General features: G+C 42.9%; 1 protein-coding gene across 1 annotated transcript in view; it reads right to left on the bottom strand.

Annotated features, from left to right (window-relative positions):
- Window positions 1-7,011, bottom strand: part of ROBO1 (roundabout guidance receptor 1) — a 1,620,698-nt gene extending 1,613,687 nt beyond the window's left edge. Inside the window, exon 1 of the mRNA XM_073668214.1 lies at window positions 6,658-7,011. The gene's annotated coding sequence lies outside the window, so the exon portion shown is untranslated. The remainder of the gene's footprint in view (window positions 1-6,657) is intronic.
- Between the last annotated feature and the right edge of the window lie 14,618 nt (window positions 7,012-21,629).

Genomic DNA, 21,629 nt, shown 5'->3' with positions numbered 1-21,629 from the left:
TTGTGGGTGCAGCAGAGCGTAGCATAACTCCCCACGGGAGGAGTATAGCCTCAGGGCAGTGTATGCGGAGGATGGGGGTGATGGTGCAGGGCAGCAGCAGTAACGACACGGAGTCAGTGATGCAGTTCAGGGCCTTTACTCACAGTTCTTATTATCCAGACCACGTCTGCAGGTAACGGCTGCCCACGTCGTACTGTGCTCACCAGGTGAGGGGCTCAGACAACTCCCAGATAACTTTGGAGCGCTTCACAGGACCCCCTTTGTGTGTCCTTTGTCTGGCCTTTCTTACCAACACTTCTGTCCGGCTGCCTCGGGCCTCCTCTTGGTAAACTTGGCGCCAGTTTCCCTGACCCTATGTGGTGCCTTCCTAGCGGGTGGAGCAAGGGGCTGCGCCACATAAAATGTCAGAGCCTCCGGTTTCTAGCTGAGGGTCGTTTCCTGCCTCCACTAGTTCGGGGACCGGTCTCCCCCTTTGGCCTGACCCCTCCACGCAGGTGGATTCGGGCGTGCGGTGGCGACTCGCCCGTCCGCACCCCTGGGATCCCTTCATTCCTCGTTCCTGGAGCCTTCTCCGCTCCTCTTCCTTCCTTCTCCCTCTTGCAGGCCTGGGCCTCTGTTACTAGGCCCGCCTCCGGAGCAGAGCTCATGCAGAGCCCCTGCTCCCTGCCACTTCTGCTCAGACTTCTCTGCACTGAACTAAGATGGTGCCCACCTTTTATACTCCCTTCTCAATGCACCCAGGAACTGCTTCCTCCCTGCTCCTGCACTGCAGGGTTCCCCTTCCTCAGTGTTCCCTCCCCCCACTCCAGCCAGGGACAGGGACTGTCGTGCCCATCTCAGGGGCATATTGGTCGCCCTGCCCCACGGCAATGTGGTGTAATGCATGCAGGTGTCGGGTCCTGATCCACACTCCATCCTTATCTGAGAGTGAGATATCACACCTCTGGGTGAGGTGCAATACGTCTGTAGCAACCGAGCCCTCGGTGCTACAGTTCCATTTATCTTCAGCCTAGGTGACATATTGTGATACAGGGCCGTGATTTTGGCTATAAAAGGGTCCCCTAGACCCCTACCCCAAGCTTTTTAAGAGAATCATATATGGCGTGCCAGGAGACTCTATGGAATGCTTTCTCAGCATCCAACGAGAGTATCTACTTACAAATTTTTAACTGCATCTAGCCCAGGAAATACTTTGTGCCTAGTAGCAGTGTCTGCTAGTCAGCGGATTATCCCGGCTGTTAAGCAAGCTACACCACCTGTAGTTTGGACACTTAATTTTTTCAAAGGAAATGCTTCGGGACCACGGGATACTTAGTGAAGAGCATCAGGAGGCACCCCAAGGCATAGGGGCTGGGACTGGCACTAGGATGCCTTGCGGTGGACAGCCGAGCTCGATCCTTATAAAAGCTTTTTAACTGCAGCAGCTTTAGTGGACGCTACTGGAGCTGGAATTACGCGGCTGCTGGCATGAGACTTGCCCTCCAATAGATCCTTGTAAATGGATTTAAAGTGTATTCATTCAAATTAGAGGGACAATTTAAATTAAAAAGCTTAGAGCTGCCTCCACCACAGGGGGGCTCTCTCGACCCACCAGCGGACAGGCACCAGTATTGGGAGAGGGGGGCTGGCCGTCAGGGTTCACCGCGGCTCTGGCACAAACCCGGCGACACGGAGGTGGCACGGGCAGGAGCGGACTGGCCGTCTCGGCTTCTCACTTTTTGGATTTTAGAAGGGCATGACATGCCTATATCTGTGTCTCCCCCTCCTTTTACTCCTCCACCTCTTTTCTTTTCGCATGACTATATGTACTTGTCACTTTTCCATGTGTTAGTTGTGTCTTCTGAGCAGTTTGTCAGCTTTTGGACACCTTTGAAGGTGTTTTCTATGTGTTTCTATGTGTTTTTGTTTGCCTGCCATTGGTTTTAACGGTGTTCGAAGGTGTTCGACGAACAGTTCGACGAACAGTTCGGCGAACACACGGGTGTTCGACGAACCGAACCGAACTCGAACACTACGGGGGTGGCTCAACACTATCAGACACCCCCAATACTAACCCCATAGTCAAAAGAAATAAACACATACACAGAGAAACGTCCTTTAATTGTAAAAAGCACTCCCCAACCCTCTTTTACTCATTTATTACCTTTAAAAAATAAAATAATCCAGAGGGGTCCGCAGTAAATCCACAATCAGAATGTCCCACAATGATCCCTAACTCTGCCACATCTGGATGCTGTGCTGAGCGGTGACATCAGTAATATGACAGCTCAGCACAGCAGCTGGAACACACTGAGAGTGTGAATGGACACATCATTTTTTTTGGTTTCTTTATTTATTAGCTAATTACATGTACAGTAAGCTACACACACAATGCACTAACTATATATATCACTGACATCTTTCTATCCTATTTTGATGGGTCATGCTGTGAATTTACTGCACTCGGCTGATGAAATGTTGAGTTTCCCTTAAGATGGGTGCTTAAAAATCAGACGGCACACACATGGTCAGTGTGCAGCGGGATTTTTCTCTCGTACCCATTGACTTGCATTGGTGAGTCTCTGCCGTTTTACGCAGCCATACGCAGCGCAACAATGAATAACATTCTTGCGAGTGCAATGCGAATACAGATTTAAAATACTGACCAAATACTGAACGTGTGAACGTGGCCTTATGCTAAAAAGTCTCTTGAGACCAGTTAAAAAAATATATATATATGATTTTTGGTTTTGCACCAAAATTCATGAACCACGTGTGCGATTTTTAAGAATTTTGTGCAAAAAACGTCAGCGAATACCACAAGACAAGAAGAAAAGAAAAGTGACTTTAAAAAATATCCCAAATAATGAATCAGGTCCTTTGTATCTATTGTTTTCTGAAGCATCTGGCCTGAGCAGAGGATTTAGGATGTAGTAAAGGTTATTCTAAGGATTCATTCAAATAAAATGCCAAGACAATAAAAATCACTTTGTCCCTATGCCTTTTATTGCGTTAGTATCTGCTGTGCAGGGGGACAGATGAGGACAGAGGGTTGTTAGAGACGCACATCTCAGGTTCGCAGCCGGCGTATAGGACAGATGATCACAGGCTTTTCCCTGTCAAGTTTCCATGTAGCTGAGTGCTGTATACTCAGCACTATTCAGCACTTGCTCTTCTCCTCTGCTGCATTGCACCTCTGCTCATCCAGCTGGAAACATCAGGGTGATTTACAAACTGAAATTAAATAGATTGTCTATTTTCCAGCTGACTTATCTGCACACTCAATGGATGACAACGCCAACAGTCACAACCAATACCGGCCACATGAGAACAAACTTTGCCCATATACACACAACATCACTACAAGCCCAATTTTCTGGATAATTCCTATTTTTTTTTTAATACATTCAACAATTTATTTCTGATATTAAAATTTCATAGATGAAGCAGAGCTGAGTTTGTCATTTGTCCGATAGATTTTGATAACGATCTTAGATGGGCTTTCCTGCAGACGTAAGTAAATATATATAAAAAACTTGGAAATAAAATGAGCTGTGCAGTCCAAAGCAAACATAGGTGGATGGGACTCTTTTTTGAGCTAGGCATTTCATTTATAGAAAATGAAGGAAAGAGGATCCATATGGCATTGTTGGCTAAAAGTTCTTATCTTTATTCCATAAGATGAAAAACTGAGGCTATCCAAACAGTTAAAAAACCATGTCCATTCTGACGCGTTCCTGTCTGAAGCTCTATGGCTTAGTGCCCACGATGCAGAAATGAAGGAGAAATTTTCCTGAGCATTTCTGCATCTCCTTGGCAGAAAAACGCATGCGGTTTTTCCATGCATTTTTGACGTGCTTTTGATGCGTTTTTGCATGCGGATTTGCCATGAGTTTTTCCAAAGCATTGTATAGGCAAATCTGTATGCAGAAACGCACAAGAATTGGTCATGTCCAGATTTTTTCTGCAAGTAAAATCAACACAGAAAAAATCCTGACTATGTGCACAGAACTTGCAGAATGTCATAGAAAGTCATGGGATAAGGTATGCAATGCGTTTCTGGAGCGTTTCTGCGCTGCAAATCCGCACCAAAAAACGCACCAAAAACGCATCATGGGCCCACAGCCTTAGTCATAGAATGTGACATTCTATGACTAAAAGCTTCGGCCTGAAACGAATCAGAATGGACACTTTTTTTAACTGTTTGGGTATCCTCAATTTTTAATCTTATGGAATAAAGAGAATAAAGATCTGAACTTTTAACCAATAACGCCGTATGGATCCTCTTTCCTTCGTTTTCTTTGAATTTCTGACGGTCAGCGGATTCAGATTCAGGCAAAACTAATGAGGAGCATCTGGACTATATACCACATGGTGAGGCTTTTCCCTTTTTTTTTGCATTTCATTTATATAGCTTCCCATAGCTAGATACAGTATCTGAATTTTCAGACCCCGGTCCTGTTCTGCCCCGATCAACATTGAGGACATCTTACCCAAGATGAGATTTTAATGCCAGAAGATAGGACCATCCCGATGGGTACACCTTGTCGAGGTGGGAAAAATTTTACGCTTTTTTGATCAACATAGCCTTAACTAAGTACCTTATGTTATTTCGATGTACTATTACTATTTACTTACAGGGTATATGCTCATTTTGTTTCTATCTTGGGTTTTGTCTGTTAAATGGTCACAGTGTGAACATGCTCCTATACGTTGCAAATACGCCAACTTAGGCTCCAGCTCATTTCTTTGGTTTTGATATATAATAAATTCCAAAGACATACTAATAGGGAATTTAGATTGTGAGCCCCATTGGGGACAAGGATGATCATTTCTGTAAACTGCTACAAAACATGATGGCGCTATATTAACAAAGCATAATAAAATAATTTAGGTATGAAAAAAAATGAGCTGTGTTTGTAATGACAAACTTAGCTCTGCTACATCAGCTTTTTGCTTTAAATAATATGTATAGAGACAATCTCATTTCGCTAATCATGCTGAAAAGATAAAAGCAGTTTAGTTCTGCAAAAAAAATCACCGTCCACATCTTATTGGATGGTTATATTATCCAGACCCAGCAGGAGGGTTTTCTAAGCTGACTGTCTCAGCTGATTATTGCAGAGGTTAAAATCTCAAAGCTACAGGTAGCAATGATTCCTAGAGTGCCTCTATTACCCTCTCTTCTTATCCAGATCCCTGCAGAGAGCTGTAAAGGTCCCCTGATCCAGCCTTACAGCATGAAAGTCTTGCAGAGTTCCTATTGACTCGTTCAGTAGACATGAAGAACAGTTGAGGAGGTGCAGTCTCCTGTTAGCCTTACATTCTGCCAGAGAGCACTGCAGATAATTGCACAGTTGGTATTCTGAGCACTGCACACACAATCTCCTCTCCTTAATGTTCAGTCTTTCATTTTTTTTTTTCCAAAATCATTTTAACAATGCAGCCAGCTTCACAATACGAATGCAAAGCCACACAACCCCGAGCTGAAACATCCCTATATCACCAGCAGCAAGCCACCACGCCACATTTATTTTTAATGCTCCTTTTAAAATGATAGTTAATACACTCGCAGCACAGGTATAGCAGAGAAAGCATTGTCATGTGTAGCTGAGTCAGTTATGTGGAACAGCCCGCCGTGGTATAACAATCTGGTTTTACATAGGACTGCAGGCAAACCATTGCAAACAATGCAGACTCTTTAAATGTCCCGTTCAGCTCTGCTACATCTGAAATGACAGTTCTAAAAAAAGCAAATCTGGATATTTTAGCGCCCTTTAAATCAGGAACTGACGGAGTACATCAATTATAAGAGCATTTACTGCTCAGAAGACCCATTACCCAAAATACAATGGTGGGAGGTAACTGCTCTCTTAACCAGATCAATGCCATGATCAATGCACCTACACATCTGGAAGCAGTCTTGACAATCCAGATAGAGCAGAGTTGAATTTGTCATTATTCTCTGCATTGTTTCATTGAAATGATTTGAGATAATGCAGCAGAATTACCTGCAGCACTTTGGAAAAAAAAACACGAAAACAAGGAATGATCTCACAATCAGTTGCAGGTGATGACAAACTCGGCTCTGCTATTTCTGACAAACTCGGCTCTGCTATTTCTGACAAACTCGGGTGTGCTATATCTGACAAACTCAGGTCTGCTATATCTGATGAAACTCAGGTCTTCTAAATCTCACAGACTCAGCTGTTATCAGAGCTGATACAATAAAAAATGTTGCAGTGCTCTCTATAAAGCTTATAAAGTTCTGCTCTTATACATCTTACATATGAATTTAGGGAGATGAGCTGATTAGTCAAGCTCAACACCCCATTGTGATGTCCGTATGATTTTACATAGGACTGCAGGTCAATCTACAATACACAAGCAATACTTATAAAAGACACAGCACATGAGTAGCAAAAGTTAAAAGACTCAACATCAGAAATCTCCATTCCAGATACCAAATATTCTGTTTTTCTTGCAATGAAACTTGATTTTTTTTTTTACTGATGATCTTACACACACGGACGGCAAAGGAAAAAAAAATAAAAATTCCCAATATTAGAGTGGACTTCCTTCCCTAAGGCTATGGAAGTAGTTGCAATGATATGTTGTCAATCCCATACCCTCAGGTGTGTACACATAAATCAAACACTTGTCTGGCGGAGAACTTACCTTGTGAGATGATATTGCTTTCACAAGTCTGTCAGTTCCATTATTCACATGGAAACGCGTGCAACTTTCATACACAACGAGACCTTTTTTTTTTTCTTTTTTTTTTTTTTGGGCTTAAGGGACAAAATGACAGCAGCGTCAGTTCAAGACTTTGTAAGGAGATCAGCAAAGAGGTTTCTTCCCGGTATCTGTCCAGCGGAATTCAAATCCTTTCTTCAGTGCAGAATTGTGACCCGTTATCTGTATTACTATTAATGCAGAGAGCACGAGCCATTGAATACAAATAGACCCATGCAGCAGCTCGCTCAGTGCCTGTGATAGGATACCGGGTCCTACTGCCTCCTGGCTCTCATAGAATTGCAAAGCAGTACAAAGCCAGGCATCTTTTTTTATTCTGAAAGGGGGTAGGGAGAAGGTTCTATAGAATAGGGGATGCCTACTGAGTAAAAAAGCAAATACAATTTCTGCCAGAAATCGCTATCTTAAATATATACATTCAATTGCTAATGCAAACACTTCACGGCCATCCGTCTTCAAAAAAAATATAAAAAAAAAATTGCATTTTACATTCAAGGCAGCAATGGATGTATTGTAGAGGTAAAATAAAAGTGCTATGGGGAAGTCACTGAAGACTTTTCTGTTGCAAGGATAAGTATAAAGGCATTAAAAACATCATTAATTAGCACAAGCAGACTGAGACCATTATCTTGGTAAAAAAAAAAAAATTATGGCATTGATGCAACCCTGAACCATGCATTTTTCATAGGTGCACTACGTTAAGGAGTGGTGGAAGGCCATTAATATCCCTATAATGGAGGGGTAATATTGCATTTTATTTTAAAAGAATAGATACCATGTATAGTGCATCCCAATCGTATGGCAAAATAAAAGTGTTTGAAGTTTGGTTAGCTGGAGATTTTATGTAAAGTTCAGGTAAAGTCATTTTCCACGAGTCAATGATTAGACATACTAATGTTTGTACTTTTAGCCTATGTAAACACGTCGGCCAATCAAATCCCAAAGTAGAGGCAGCACATCACCCCAATTCATGAGCTCTGCTTTCAGCTTTCATGCTACAGATTTCCAAAGCCTCTACTTGCCTTCATATAGTTCAGAGTTAAAAAGAATCCATCAGCAGTTTTTTGCTACATAATCTGAGGACAGCATGATGTAGGGGCTAAGATACTGATTTCAGCAATGTGTCACTTATTAGGCTGTGTGCTGTTTTTTTCAGTACAATCAGTGCTTTATCAGCAGAAGATTATCACTTCCGGACTAGGTGTCCGCGTACATCCTGGTCCAGCTCCACTACCAGCACTAATTAGCTGCTCACTGTCTATAGACAATGTACACAGAAAGCTGTGTTGTGGGCGGGGGCAGCTTTCTGAGCTCTGATACATGCTACATCTAAAACTCTGTATCACAACAGCTGCACCCAGTAAACTAAGTGATAAATCATTGGAATCACGGTCTCTTTTCCTACATTATGCTCCTCTCAGATGAGATAGTAAAACCCTGTGGACAGATTCTCTTACAGCAGGTTGGTCCACTATAACAACTTATCAATTGTCCGCATCACAATTCCATTCATTGTCTATAGGACTGTTGGTGATAGACAAGAACCTCAGTTCCATTTACAATGAATAATGCAATGGCTTTTTGACTTTTTGGAATTGGTAGAGGAAGGGCCGGGACACGGTATTCAAGTGCCCTTGGCAGATGAAGCCAATGACACCCTCCCTCTCGATGAACCCCCAGCCTCCAAGTAAAGGAATGGGTCAGAGACTAAGATAAAAGGACCCCTAACGCAACCCCCCTCATCCTCCGATGGATCAGGTAACTAGCTCTGATGACCACTTCCACAAAATTGCCTGCAAAAGTGATGTACTCTAGTGGTGAGATGCAACAAATAGTGCAATTTCAAAGTTAAATATAGCATCATTCATTGTTTGCGAACCATATACACAAATACCAGGAAAAAATAGCGATATTCATCCCTGACATAATACATTGTACAAGTCAGACACAAGGATAGTAATGGAAACTTATATAACTTAACTTTTATGAGGGCTAATTAGTTTCAATTAAGGTGTCCAGCATTTGGCAGATAACCTAATGGAAACTAAACAGGTCCCATTATAGATAGACCAAAACTGTTCTGATGAAAAAGTTGACTAAAGTTTTTATGAAAAAGGAAACAGAGTCTGAAAATGATTCTTGTTCTGCAGCTGCATTTGGAATCCTGAAGCTGATAGGAGCCTCCAGGAAAACCGTGAGTGTTGTGTAGTACACAAAGACCACAAGGCAGATTGGACATTATCTTTTATTTGTGGGGAGTCAGGGTGTGGGAACACAGCAGCATCCCCTCGCCACAACTTCAACACTGCACCCCTCTCATGGGCAGCAACTAATAGAATGTATAATAATTAGTGATGGGCGAGCACTTAATGCTTGGTTGCTCGATGATCGGGTCGAGCAAATTGGAATGCTCAGGTGCCCGACTCGAGCAACGAGCCCAATGTAAGTCTATGGGAAACTCGAGCATTGTTAAGGCGGCTCCACCTGGTGGTCTGCAGAGGGCCTAAAAATTGCCCAAATCGATGGGAACAGTGTTAAAATGACATGGAAACAGCATGGGGAAGACCCCTGGAAGCATTTCTGACTCCCAGGTCACAGCTGTCAACAACGGTGTCAGAGGTATTGTTTTAAAGACTCACAATAAAACATACAAAAACAAAACTAAAATGGATTTTCCTGGGAAATATGTTAAGGAACATCCTTTCCAGGGTATTGACTTGTATATAAGGCAAAAAAAAATAACCAAAACCAAAAATATTCCTCCACACCTTGGGCTATGTTCAAACGTAGTGTTTTTGATGCATTTTTTCACTTTTGCATTGATTTCAACCGTGACAAATGCATTCACCGGGAATTGTCATTTTAACTTTTTACAACATTATCTGGCCATGTGGTGTGTGAGACATGATCAGACACATCCTGTTTCATTTATGAAGGAGGGACTCTGAAAGTCACAAAACCTATTTTTATAGGGCCATCAGGCGGCCTTTACTATTCTTAAAGGGCCTGCAGCCGGCCCTCACTATTGTTAGAGAGCCATCAGCCGGCTATGCTTTATTGTTCCCATTACTAATTAGTGGGGCTCCTATACTGTTATTGCGTATGCAGTGAGTGACACGGCTGGTCAAAATTTGGACGCACCCCAATACTCCTTTGTAAATTTGGACGCACCACAATACCCTTTGAATAGACTTGAAGGATGGCCTCCTGAAAACAATGTTCCCATATTAGGAAGTGGGTCTCCCATTCTGTTTGCCTATGCAGTGAATGCAAGGGTTGCCAAAAATTTGGAGGCACTTCAATGCACCTTGGAAGAGAAGTGGAGGTCAGAGGGTCTCCTGAAAACAATGATCCCATTATTAGGAAGTAGGTCTCCCATAGTGTTGGCCTATGCAGTGAATGCAAGGGCTGTCAAAAATTGGGAGGCATTCCAATGCCCCTTGGAAGAAACGTAGAGGGCCTCATGAAAAAATGTTCCCATTTTTAGGAAGTGGATCTCCCATAGTGTTAGCCTATGAAGTGAATGCAAGGGCTGCCAAAAATTGGGAGGCACTCCAATGCAACTTGGAAAAGACGTGGAGGAGGGTCTCATGAAAAATGTTCGTATTAGAAAGGAGCGAGTCTCCTATACTTGTAATTCCCATGCGCTAAGTGTATGGGCTGACAAAAATTTACCCCTGGGGGTATACATGAACATACTGTATAAAAAAACATTTTTACGGGCATCATAAACAGCCTTTAAAAAAATTATATGTGTGTTGCATCACGGACCAAGATCACTTTGGTGATATGATGGTGGAGGATGAGGATAAGGAGAAGGAGGAGGACAAGAGCAAATAGCCAAAATCAGGAAGCATATACCCATGTGTGGATGTGAAAAGGTGCATGGGAATACACCTCCCAAAAAAAGACACTGGATTTGAGTTTATGTTACGCTGCTATCATTCGGTGGTGTTGAAAAGTCTGGCCCAATCCAGTCCTTGTTCATTTTTATAAGAGTCAGCCTGTTAGCATTTTCAGTTGACAGGTTGATGCGCTTATCAGTTATAATTCCACCAGTGGCATTAAAAACCCGCTCTGATAACACGCTAGCAGCAGGGCAGGCCAGGACCTCCAATGCGTAGAGAGCCAGTTCATTCCACGTGGCCAGCTTGGATACCCAAAAAATATAAGGCACAGAGAAAACACAGAGGACGTTGGTACGGTTGGCAAGGTACTCCCTCAGGATCTTCCCAAACTTTGCACTCCTTGTGAGAGTGCCCAGTGCCTCCAGGGTTGTGCGATGGGAGGGGCTGAGAAAACTCTCCCAGAACTTTGACAATGTTCCCCTGCCTACGCTGGATTGGAGTTGTGTCTCTCTCGGCTGTACTCCTTGGTTGTCCAACGAACTGGGACCTCTGCCACCAGCATTTTCAGATGGGATTTTTTTTAATAGTTCTGCCCCATTTTTTTAGACCTGTCAGCCTCAGGAATAAGAGATATAAAGTTCTCCTTGTAGCGTGAGTCTAGAAGTGTCCCCAACCAGTAATGACTGTCACCCAAAATTTTGAGAATGCGAGGGTCACAGCAAAGGCAGTGTAACATAAACTCAGCCATGCATGCCTGACTACTAACAGGCAAGACTTCCGTGTCATCACCAAGAGGACGACTGACCATACACTCCTCCTCCTCCTCCCTGTCCTCAGGCCATCCACTCTAAACACACGGTATGACGGTTGTGCAGGTAGTACATCTATAGCGCATGAAACTAGCTCCTATTCTTCCTCCTCCTCCTCCTCTTCCTCATTATCACCCAATCCAAGTAGTGATGAGATAAGGCTGGGCTGTGTGTAATCACCATGTATGGTTCCTTGCTCCATCTCATCTTGTACCGTCTGCAATGGATCCTCTTTGATTGTGAGCAGAGAGCATTTAAGAAGACAGAGAAGCGGAATGGTGACGCTAATTATGGTGACATCGCTGCTTACCAACTTGTTGGAGTCCTCAAAGTTTTGGAGGATGGTACAGATGTCTGACATCCATGTCCACTCCTGAAGTCTTATGTGTGGAGTCTGAACTGATTACTGATGGCCTTGTTGATGCTGGTACTCAACAACTGCCCTCTTCTGCTCACATATCCTTCCCAATATCTGTAGTGAAGAGTTTCAACGCATGGGGACACACAGACGGCGTACTTTGATAAGCTGATCCGACAGCTCCGGGTAAGATTTGAGAAACCGCTGAACCACAAGGTTAAGCACATGGGCTAGGCATGGTACATGTGTGAGCTCGCCTCGCCTCAGGGCCGCCACCAGGTTCCGGCCATTGTGACACACGAACATGCCTGGCTGTAGGTTCAGCGGTGTCAGCCACAGATCTGTCTTAAATTTCAGAGCTGTCCACAACTCTTCAGCATTGTGCAGTTTGTCACCTAAGCATATTAGCTTCAGCACCTGTTGCCGCTAGGCCGAGGCAGTGTTGCAGTGCTTCTAGCTAGTGACTGAGGTGGTCATTTCGGAGATGGAGGCTGAAGAGGAGGAGGAGGCTGAGAAGGATGAGGTGCAGAAGCTGTAGACTGTGGGGGCAACCCTGATTGACCTAGGGCCCACAATCCTCGGCGTCGGGAGCATGTGTTCCGTCCCAAGGTCAGACTGGTTCCCGGCTTCCACTATGTTAATCCATTGTACCGTCAGCGAGATGTACCATCCCTGCTCACAAGCACTTGTCCACTTGTCTGTAGTTAGGTGGACTTTCCCTGTAACTGCATTGTTGAGGGCACGGCTAATGTTATGGGACATATGCTTGTGTAATGCAGGGATGGCACACCATGAAAAATAGTGGCAACTGGGAACCGAGTGCCAAGGGACGGCTGCCATCAGGTTGCAGAAAGCTTACGTCTCCACGAGCCTAACATGCAACATTACAAGCGCAAGCAGTCGCGAAATGTGTGAATATAGTAGTGTGGCCTGTACGGCGTGGGCTGCGTACTTACGCTTGCGTTTCAAGGACAGGGGTATGGACAAATGAACGCTGCTCTGGGACAAGGACATGCTTGTTGCTGGTGCTAGTTGAGAGTGTGCTAAGACAGGTGCAGGGCAGGAGGCATCTTTGCATGCACTATGAACAGGGGATTGGCTTGCACGTACAACAGCGGAAGAATCAGTGGTGTCACCCGCAGACACTGTTCCTGGACCCTGGGGTTCGGCCCACAAAGTCAGGTGCTTTGCTGCCATGTGCCTGATCATGCTGATGGTGGTCAGGCTGGTAGCTTTGCTACCCCTGCTGATGCTGACCTGCCAGGTGGTGCATATGGCCTTTTTGGTGTTATCGGCAGAGTCTTTAAAAAACAACCAGACTCGGGAAGACCTAACAGTTGTACTGGCAACTTCCTTCGTGTTGGTGTTACGGGGAACGGTTGCCCGCCTTCTGTCTGCGGCCACCACACTGCTTCTTCCTGCCTGTTGAGGTGCTCTGCCTCCCTCTCCTTGTGTGCTGCTCTCCTCATTCTGCATGTGGTCCTGCCAGGTTGGGTCAGTTACTATATCATCCACCACCCTGTCTTCCACTTCTGCACCCTGGTCCTTCTCCTGACTTTCTGGCAATTGTGTCTCATTATCATCCACCTCTTGTGACACTTTCCCACCGTCGCCTTCGTGTGACCGTGACTGCTCAAATATTTGGGCATCGCTACATGCGATCTCCTCTTGCCCTGCTTCAAGTGGACCAGGCGAGAGGCCCGAATCTATAAACGGAAAAGTGAACAGCTCTTCGGAATGTCCAAATGTGGGATCACTTGTGTCTGGGCACTCGCCATGATGGGGAAAAGGTGGATCAGGGTGAGGAATATGCGGTCCAGACTCACGGCTACTGAGACTTGACCTTGTGGAAGGCTGGGTGGTGGTGCTGGTGGCTAAGTGACGGGAAGCATTATCTGCTATCCAACCAATAACCTTTTCACACTGCTCTGTGTTCAATAGTGATGTTCTGCGGTCCCTTATTAATTGGGACAGGAAGGTCGAGCGAGAAGATGTGGGTGTTTGTTGTGGCACAATTTCAGCTTGCCTATGGCTTCGGCCTCTGCATGAACCATCACCATTTCCATCTTGTCCAGTTTCCCAACCCTTGCCACGTGCCTTGCTCATTTTAAATGGAGTACAATATCTTCTACGGTCACTACAAATGGCTGAATTTGGAGCAAACTTATATGAGATCCATGTGACAAACAAACCACAGTTTTAAATAGCTGGCCTGTAGGTAACTATTTTTAACAGCAAACTCATGTCAATAACTTCACTGACACACTGAAACAAAATTTTAATCGAGGCCAGAAAAGGCAGCATTTTCAGCGCAATTATATGTGATCCGTGTGACGGACAAACCACAGTTTTAAATAACTGGCCTGTAGGTAACTATTTTTAACAGCGCTGACCTTGTATCAATAACTTCATTGACACACTGCTACAAAATTTCAATCGAGGCCAGAAATGGCAATATTTTCAGCGCAATTATATTTGATCCGTGTGATGGACAGACCACAATTTTAAATAGCTGGCCTGTAGGTGACTATTTTTAACAGCGCCGACCTCATGTCAATAAGTTCACTGACACACTGCAACAAAATTTAAATGGAGGCCAGAAATGGCAATATTTTCATCACAATTATATATGATCCGTGTGACGGACAAACCACAGATTTAAATAGCTAGCCTGTAGGTAACTATTTTTAACAGCAAACTGGTGTCAATAACTTCACTGAAACACTGAAACAAAATTTCATTCGAGGCCAGAAATGGCAATATTTTCATCACAATTATATGTGATCCATTAGACCAACAAACCACAGTTTTAAATAGTTGGATTTTTCGCGCTGTAATATGGAAAGGACCTGGCAGTATTCTGAAGTGTCAACAAGCAAATGGAGCAGATAAACACTGTTCTCTGGATTTCTTTATAAGCAAATAATCAGGATTAAGATAAAAAAATATATATTCCTGGCCCCTGATACCTGGGCCTATCTCTACAAATATCTGTAAATGCACCAGCAGACAGAACTGGAATGGACCCTCTTGCTATGTGCACTGCAGTCTGCTATATACTCGGCCTGCCTGCCTGCCTAGCACTGATATCTCTGCAGCTGGATTAGTCCTCAGAAGGACTGTTAGTTGAGATGGATATGTGTCTCTAATATAGTCTGGTATACCTACACTATCTAGAAACAAGCAAATCTCTCCCTAGCTCAGCAACAGCTCTCCCTATACTGTCTGATTCCGGAGTGACTGTGAGGAGCATGGCGGCGCTAGGTCTGATATAGATCTGATGATGCTGTGCGGCCAGTCAATCACTGTTTTGCCAAAACCAACATGGCTGCGGCATTACAGTGTGTGGCAAACAATCCCTGCATGTTGGTTGGCGCTCTAAAGAGCACCAAACATGCTGGGAGGGGACCCGAGCTCCTGCCGAGTAATACCGGAAATACTCAGGGAGCGCCGAGCATCTCGAGCAGCGAGATGCTCGGGTGAGCACCGAGCAGTAGCGAGCATGCTCGCTCATCACTAATAATAATAGATCACTGACTGAACATGAGTCAACAGTGTGATGCAGCAGCAAAAAAGGCAAATACAATTCTGTGTTGCATTACCAGAAGCATAGAGTCTAGATCATGTGAAGTAATTATCCTCCTCTACACCTCTTTGGCCAGACCTCATCTGGAATACTGTGTCCAGTTCTGGGTACCACTTTTTAAAAAAGACATCGAAAAACTGGAGCAAGTTCAGAGAACAGCTACCAGGATGGTGACCAGTCGGCAAACAATGTCCTATAAGGAACGATTAGAGGATTTGGGAATGTTTAGCTTGCTATAGGGAATACTAGGAGGAGACAATAGCTGTCTACAAATATCTGAAAGGATGTTCACAGTGTACAGGGATCAGCTTTAGTCTCATTTGCACAAAGAAAGACTAGAAGAAATGGGATGAAACTGAATGGGAAAAGATAGATTACATATTAGAAAAAACTTTTTGACAGTGAGGGTGATCAATGAGTGGAACAAACCACCAAGATAGGTAGTGAGTTCCCCTTCAATGGAAGTCTTTAAGCAGAGGCTGGACAGACATCTGTATGAGATGGTTTAGTCAATCATGCATTGAGCAGGGGGTTGGACACGATGACCGTGAAGGTCCCATCCAACTCTAGCATTCTATGATTCTACGTATTCATGTACTACTGATGGCTCTGGTGATGTATTCAAGTAGTGATGATGGTTCTAGTGCTGTATTGATCACCAGAACCATCATCAGTACATGAATATTAAACCAATATCATCATCAGTACATAAATAGAACACCAGAGCCATCAATAGTACATAAATACAGCAATAGCAACAGAACCATGATCGGTAAATAAATAGGTCACTTAAACCACAATCAGTACATGAATTCGGAACCAGAACCACCTTCTGTACATGAATATATCACCAGAACCACTATCAGTACATTAAAGACTCATCAGAACGACCATCAGTACTTTAATGCACTTTTCTCACTATACCTTTATACTGCCCACCATGTTGTCCTCTCCAAATTGTACCCCCTCCTTTCACTATCCCCCTACATGGTATGATGGTCACCACAGCTGCCCATGCAGTATGATATCCACAACAGCCCCCCAATATACACTATGATGTCCACCACAGCCCCCCATGTAATATGATGTTCACCACAGCCCCCCAGTATACAGTATTATGTCCACCACGGTCCCCTATACAATATGGTCACCACAGCCCCTTATACAGTATAATGTCTTCACAGCACCCAATATAATATCCCCCACTGCCCTTTATACAGTATGATGCCCCTAACAACCACCTTTACAGTACGATGCCCTCCACAGCCCCCTAAAGTAGGCACTGGAGCAATATTTAAAAAAGGAGACATGTCATTGACTGATCAGTGACGAAGGCCCAGGGCACTAAGATAAGACCCTACCCACAGTTCCACCCCAATGCACAAAAAAATACCATTACAAGAAAACTTGAAACAATGATTACACAAAAAGCACAAAATGCATTTCTTCACCACAGGCATCATTTTAATCAGTATTACAGCGCCAATATTGCCATGTCTGTAAAATCCTACTGACAGCTTCTCTTTAATGCTATATGGTGGAGTTTGTACAAATTTAAAATGCTGATTGGCATTAACTCCCACACACAGCATTTATCAGGGAGGGTGCTTATTCCTTTAATGCTCTATGACGTATATGGGCATAATAAATGATTGATAATAAGTAGTGATGAGCGAGCACTAAAATTCTTGGGTGCTCGTTACTCGAGTCAAGCAAATTGTAATGCTTGGGTGGTCGACCCAAGTAACGAGTATAATGGAAGTCAAAGGGAAACTTGAGCATTTTTCTGGCGGCCCTTCCCCTGATATCTGGAGAGGTCTATAATTTGCTCAAATTGATGGAAACAATGCTGAAATGGCATGGGAAGAGTATGGGGGAGACCCCTGGAAGCATCTCTGAATCCCAGGTCGCTGCTGGGAACAATGTTGTCAGAGTATTATGCCACTTTTATATACTGACAATAAAACTAGTAATTCTAGCTCCAGTAGCGTCCAGTCTTCCACCACTGCCTCTTACATACCAATGCTGCAGAGAAACTGCGAATGACACATTAAATCAGTAGATTTTGTCAACTTTGATGAATTTCTGTCAACTTTGATGAATTTCTGAGTACAGATCAGCATAAAAAAACAAGAATCTGTCAATCAGTGTATGGGAAAAAAAAAGCCATGAAGTTATGGACTGTGGAAGAGATGTATGTAACCAGAATGAACACTCATTTCCAGCAGATGATACCTAGCACCTATCCCTACACTAAACGCAGATAACAGGGGTATTAATAGGGAATAGAATAGATGTTACCTTGATATTTTTTTTTAAGTTGTAGTAGCAAGGACTGTAAGGCAATAATCCCTGACTAGATGCCACTAATACACTATCCCTACTGAGACAGCTCCTTCAACATGAATTGCAGATAAGAGAGTTATTATTGCAGAAAATAGAATGGATTTGAATTAGCCCTGAAAAAAGGTATTGGTTTAACGTAGTAGCAACAAGGACTGCTATTTCATCAACCCTGCTGGGGAATATAGTGGAGTGTTTCGCATCTACCAAGCCTAATATGGAGGAGACCAGGATCTTCTGTACTTACTGTACAAAGTCTCCTTTCCCGGCTGTGAAATCCTATCTGCAGTGTGAGAATTCCCTATGTGACGAGCACCTGACAAGGCACTGGACAACCACCACAACAAGGCGCTGGATCATATACTAATAGAACTCACTGGCTCTATTGGTTTCCAAAAATGTTCCCTCATCAAGAATATGAAGCCTCAGAAATGGATGAATAAAAAAAAGGGAAAAGGAGAAAAGAAAGGCTGGCGCAGATCTTTGTGGTGTCTTGTTATCCAGCATGTATCCCTGTCTTTAGGGAGTGGAGTAGTTGTCTGGATCTGTTGGCTGCAGCTCAAAAACAGGTAAAACGAGCTCCTTTGCAGGAGACTCGTCAGAAAGTGCAAGTAAAAGTTTCCAGTTTGTCAGGGAGCGCTTCCAGGTGATTCATTACTTATTCCAAATCTTTCAGGAATAATCCAGTTTATTTTTATATAAACAACGCGTTTCGGCTATACATAACATTAGCCTTCATCAGGTAAAATCATAGTTGTCTTTAAAGAATACATTTATATAGCATAAAAAGAGGAGGAGGAACTAATCCAACCCCTCAATCAATTTTCATCAATTTAAAACACATGTGCACTTCTAAAAGGTATTAAGCAGTTAATTAAAAGTGAACTCTATATGGATTTAGAAAGGGGGGAGGGGGAAACAAAAAAAAAAAAATTAAAAAAAAAAAATAAAAATAAAAAACACCACTATATATTGTTTTTTCCTATTTAATATTTTTTTTTTTTTTTTTTTTTCTCTATAAAATAAAATTATTTGTCATATGACTCCATTTACTATCCTATTTTCTACTTCACTGATAGGGGAGAAATATTTTTCCCGATTCTAGAATATAACGATGTCATCAATATTAAGAACTCCATTTTTTATCTTATCTTCTACATCACCAATAAGGGAAAAATATTTCTCCCAATTCTAAGGTATAACGAATTTATCACCATTATATGAACCAGTATCTGCTGGGATTGGAACTCATACATTTAGATTCCCCATATCTACAATATTTGCATATTTACTCCATTGAGCCATTCAGTCAATATTTAAGAATAAGGAAAAATAATAGTAGTGAACAGGATTATATAACACAAAGCAAGATCCTGACTAACAGATTTCGGGAAAAAAAGTATCCAAAAACCCTAATACAACAAGCTTATAAGGTAAACTTAGTCAAAACTCAGGGTGAATGTTTGAAAAAAACGCTTGAAAATACTAGAGAAAAAAGCACTGAAAAAACTGTGAGAGAAAATGCTGTCATGGATACAACTAAATCTCACCTGAAATCTAGTGATGAGAAATGGCAGTTCAACTTCATTACAGCCTATAATAAAGATAACGAAAAAATTCGTGGAATCTTGAAAAAACACTGGTATATCTTAAAACAAGATCCCCTGTTACGAAATGTATTACCACAAGTCCCCAATATGACATTTAGAAGGGGAAAAACAATAAGGAACATGGTAGCTCCCAGCCGATTGAAAAACTTCATGAAAACCCACAATTGCTCAAAAAAGGTGAATAAACCTGGAGTATATAAATGTAACCAGAAAATATGTCAGTGCTGCTATAATATAGCAGATAAACAACAACAAATAGTTTCCAAGAGTACAGGTGAAATATTTCAGAGAGAACAACATTTGACATGTATAAGCAACTTTGTTATATATGTTATAAATTGTGACTGTGGACTCCAGTATGTGAGGAGGACCACTCAATTGGTCCGAACCCGACTGAATGGCCAGAGACACAATGCCAGAGTCGGTCTCCTTATCCATAGTCTATCAAGACACCTTTTGCTAACGCATAAAAAAGAATTCAATGTTACTTTGACACGGATTGAACAGATCCCTAGAGATGTTTCCAATAGGATACAACAGTTAAATAAAAAAGAGGCCTTCTGGATATACAGATTGAGGACTCTGTACCCAGATGGCCTCAATGATAAACTAGAGAACATATAATACCGCTAAATTTTTGGGGGTTAAAAATCGAAGTCTGCAAACCTCGTAAATGAGGTAGAGGGAGAAAAGCTAAAGAGAATAAAAAGAAAAATTAAGCACCCAGAGACTATAACTGTGAGTGGCTCAATGGAGTAGATACGCAAATATTGTACAGTCATGGCCAAAAGTATTGAGAATGAGACAAATAGTAATTTTTCCAAAGTTTACTGCTTCATTTTTTGTAATGGCAATTTGCATATACTCCTGAATGTCAAAGAGTGATCAGCTTAACAGCAATTACTGTACTTGCAAAGTCAATATTTGCCCAGAAAATGAACTTTAACCCCCAAAACACATTTCAACATCATTGCAGTCCTGCCTTAAAAGGAGCAGCTAACATCATTTTAGTGATTGATCCATTAACACAGGTGTGGGTGTTGATGAGGACAGGGCTGGCGATCAATCAGTCATGATTAAGTAAGAATGACATCACTGGACACTTTAAAAGGAGGCTGGTTCTTGGTATCATTGTTTCTCTTCAGTTAACCATGGTTATCTCTAAAGAAACACGTGCTGCCATCATTGCACTGCACAAAAATGGCCTAACAGGGAAGAGTATCGCAGCTACAAAGATTGCACCTCAGTCAACAATCTATCGCATCATCAAGAACTTCAAGGAGAGAGCTTCCATTGTTGTCAAAAAGGCTCCAGGGCGCCCAAGAAAGACCAGCAAGCGCCAGGACCGTATCTTAAAACTGTTTCAGCTGCGGGATCGGACTACCAGCAGTGCCGAGCTTGCTCAGGAATGGCAGCAGGCTGGTGTGAGTGCTTCTGCACGCACTGTGAGGCGGAGACTCTTTGAGCAAGGGCTGGTTTCAAGGAGGGCAGCAAAGAAGCCACTTCTCTCCAGAAAAAACATCAGGGACCGACTGATATTCTGCAAAAGGTACAGGGAGTGGACTGCTGAGGACTGGGGCAAAGTCATTTTCTCTGATGAATCCCCTTTTCGATTGTTTGGGACATCTGGAAAACAGCTTATTCGGAGAAGAAGAGGTGAGCGCTACCACCAGTCTTGTCTCATGCCAACTGTAAAGCATCCTGAAACCATTCATGTGTGGGGTTGCTTCTCAGCCAAGGGAATCGGCTCACTCGCAGTCTTGCCTAAAAACGCATCCATGAATAAAGAATGGTACCAGAATGTCCTCCAAGAGCAACTTCTCCCAACCGTCCAAGAGCAGTCTGGCGCCCAAAAATGCCTTTTCCAGCATGATGGAGCACCTTGCCATAAAGCAGAGGTGATAACTAAATGGCTCATGGAACAAAACATAGACATTTTGGGTCCATGGCCTGGAAACTCCCCAGATCTTAATCCCATTGAGAACTTGTGGTCAATCATCAAGAGACGGGTGGACAAACAAAAACCAACAAATTCTGGCAAAATGCAAGCTTTGATTATGCAAGAATGGACTGCTATCAGTCAGGATTTGGTCCAAAAGTTGATTGAGAGCATGCCAGGGAGAATTACAGAGGTCTTGAAGAAGAAGGGGCAACACTGCAAATATTGACTTGCTGCATTAACTCATTCTAACTGTCAATATAACCTATTGGTACTCATAATATGGTTGCAATTATATTTCTGTATGTGATATAAACATCAGACAAACACTAATAAAAACCAGAGGCCAGCAGATCATGTGAAAATATAATTTTGGTGTCATTCTCAAAACTTTTGGCCAT

The sequence above is a fragment of the Phyllobates terribilis genome, unplaced genomic scaffold (assembly GCF_046119375.1).
Source record: "Phyllobates terribilis strain yellow unplaced genomic scaffold, ASM4611937v1 Scaffold_2__4_contigs__length_985480577, whole genome shotgun sequence".
NCBI classification, from domain to species: domain Eukaryota; kingdom Metazoa; phylum Chordata; class Amphibia; order Anura; family Dendrobatidae; genus Phyllobates; species Phyllobates terribilis.
This window is presented reverse-complemented; position numbering and strand designations above follow the sequence as displayed.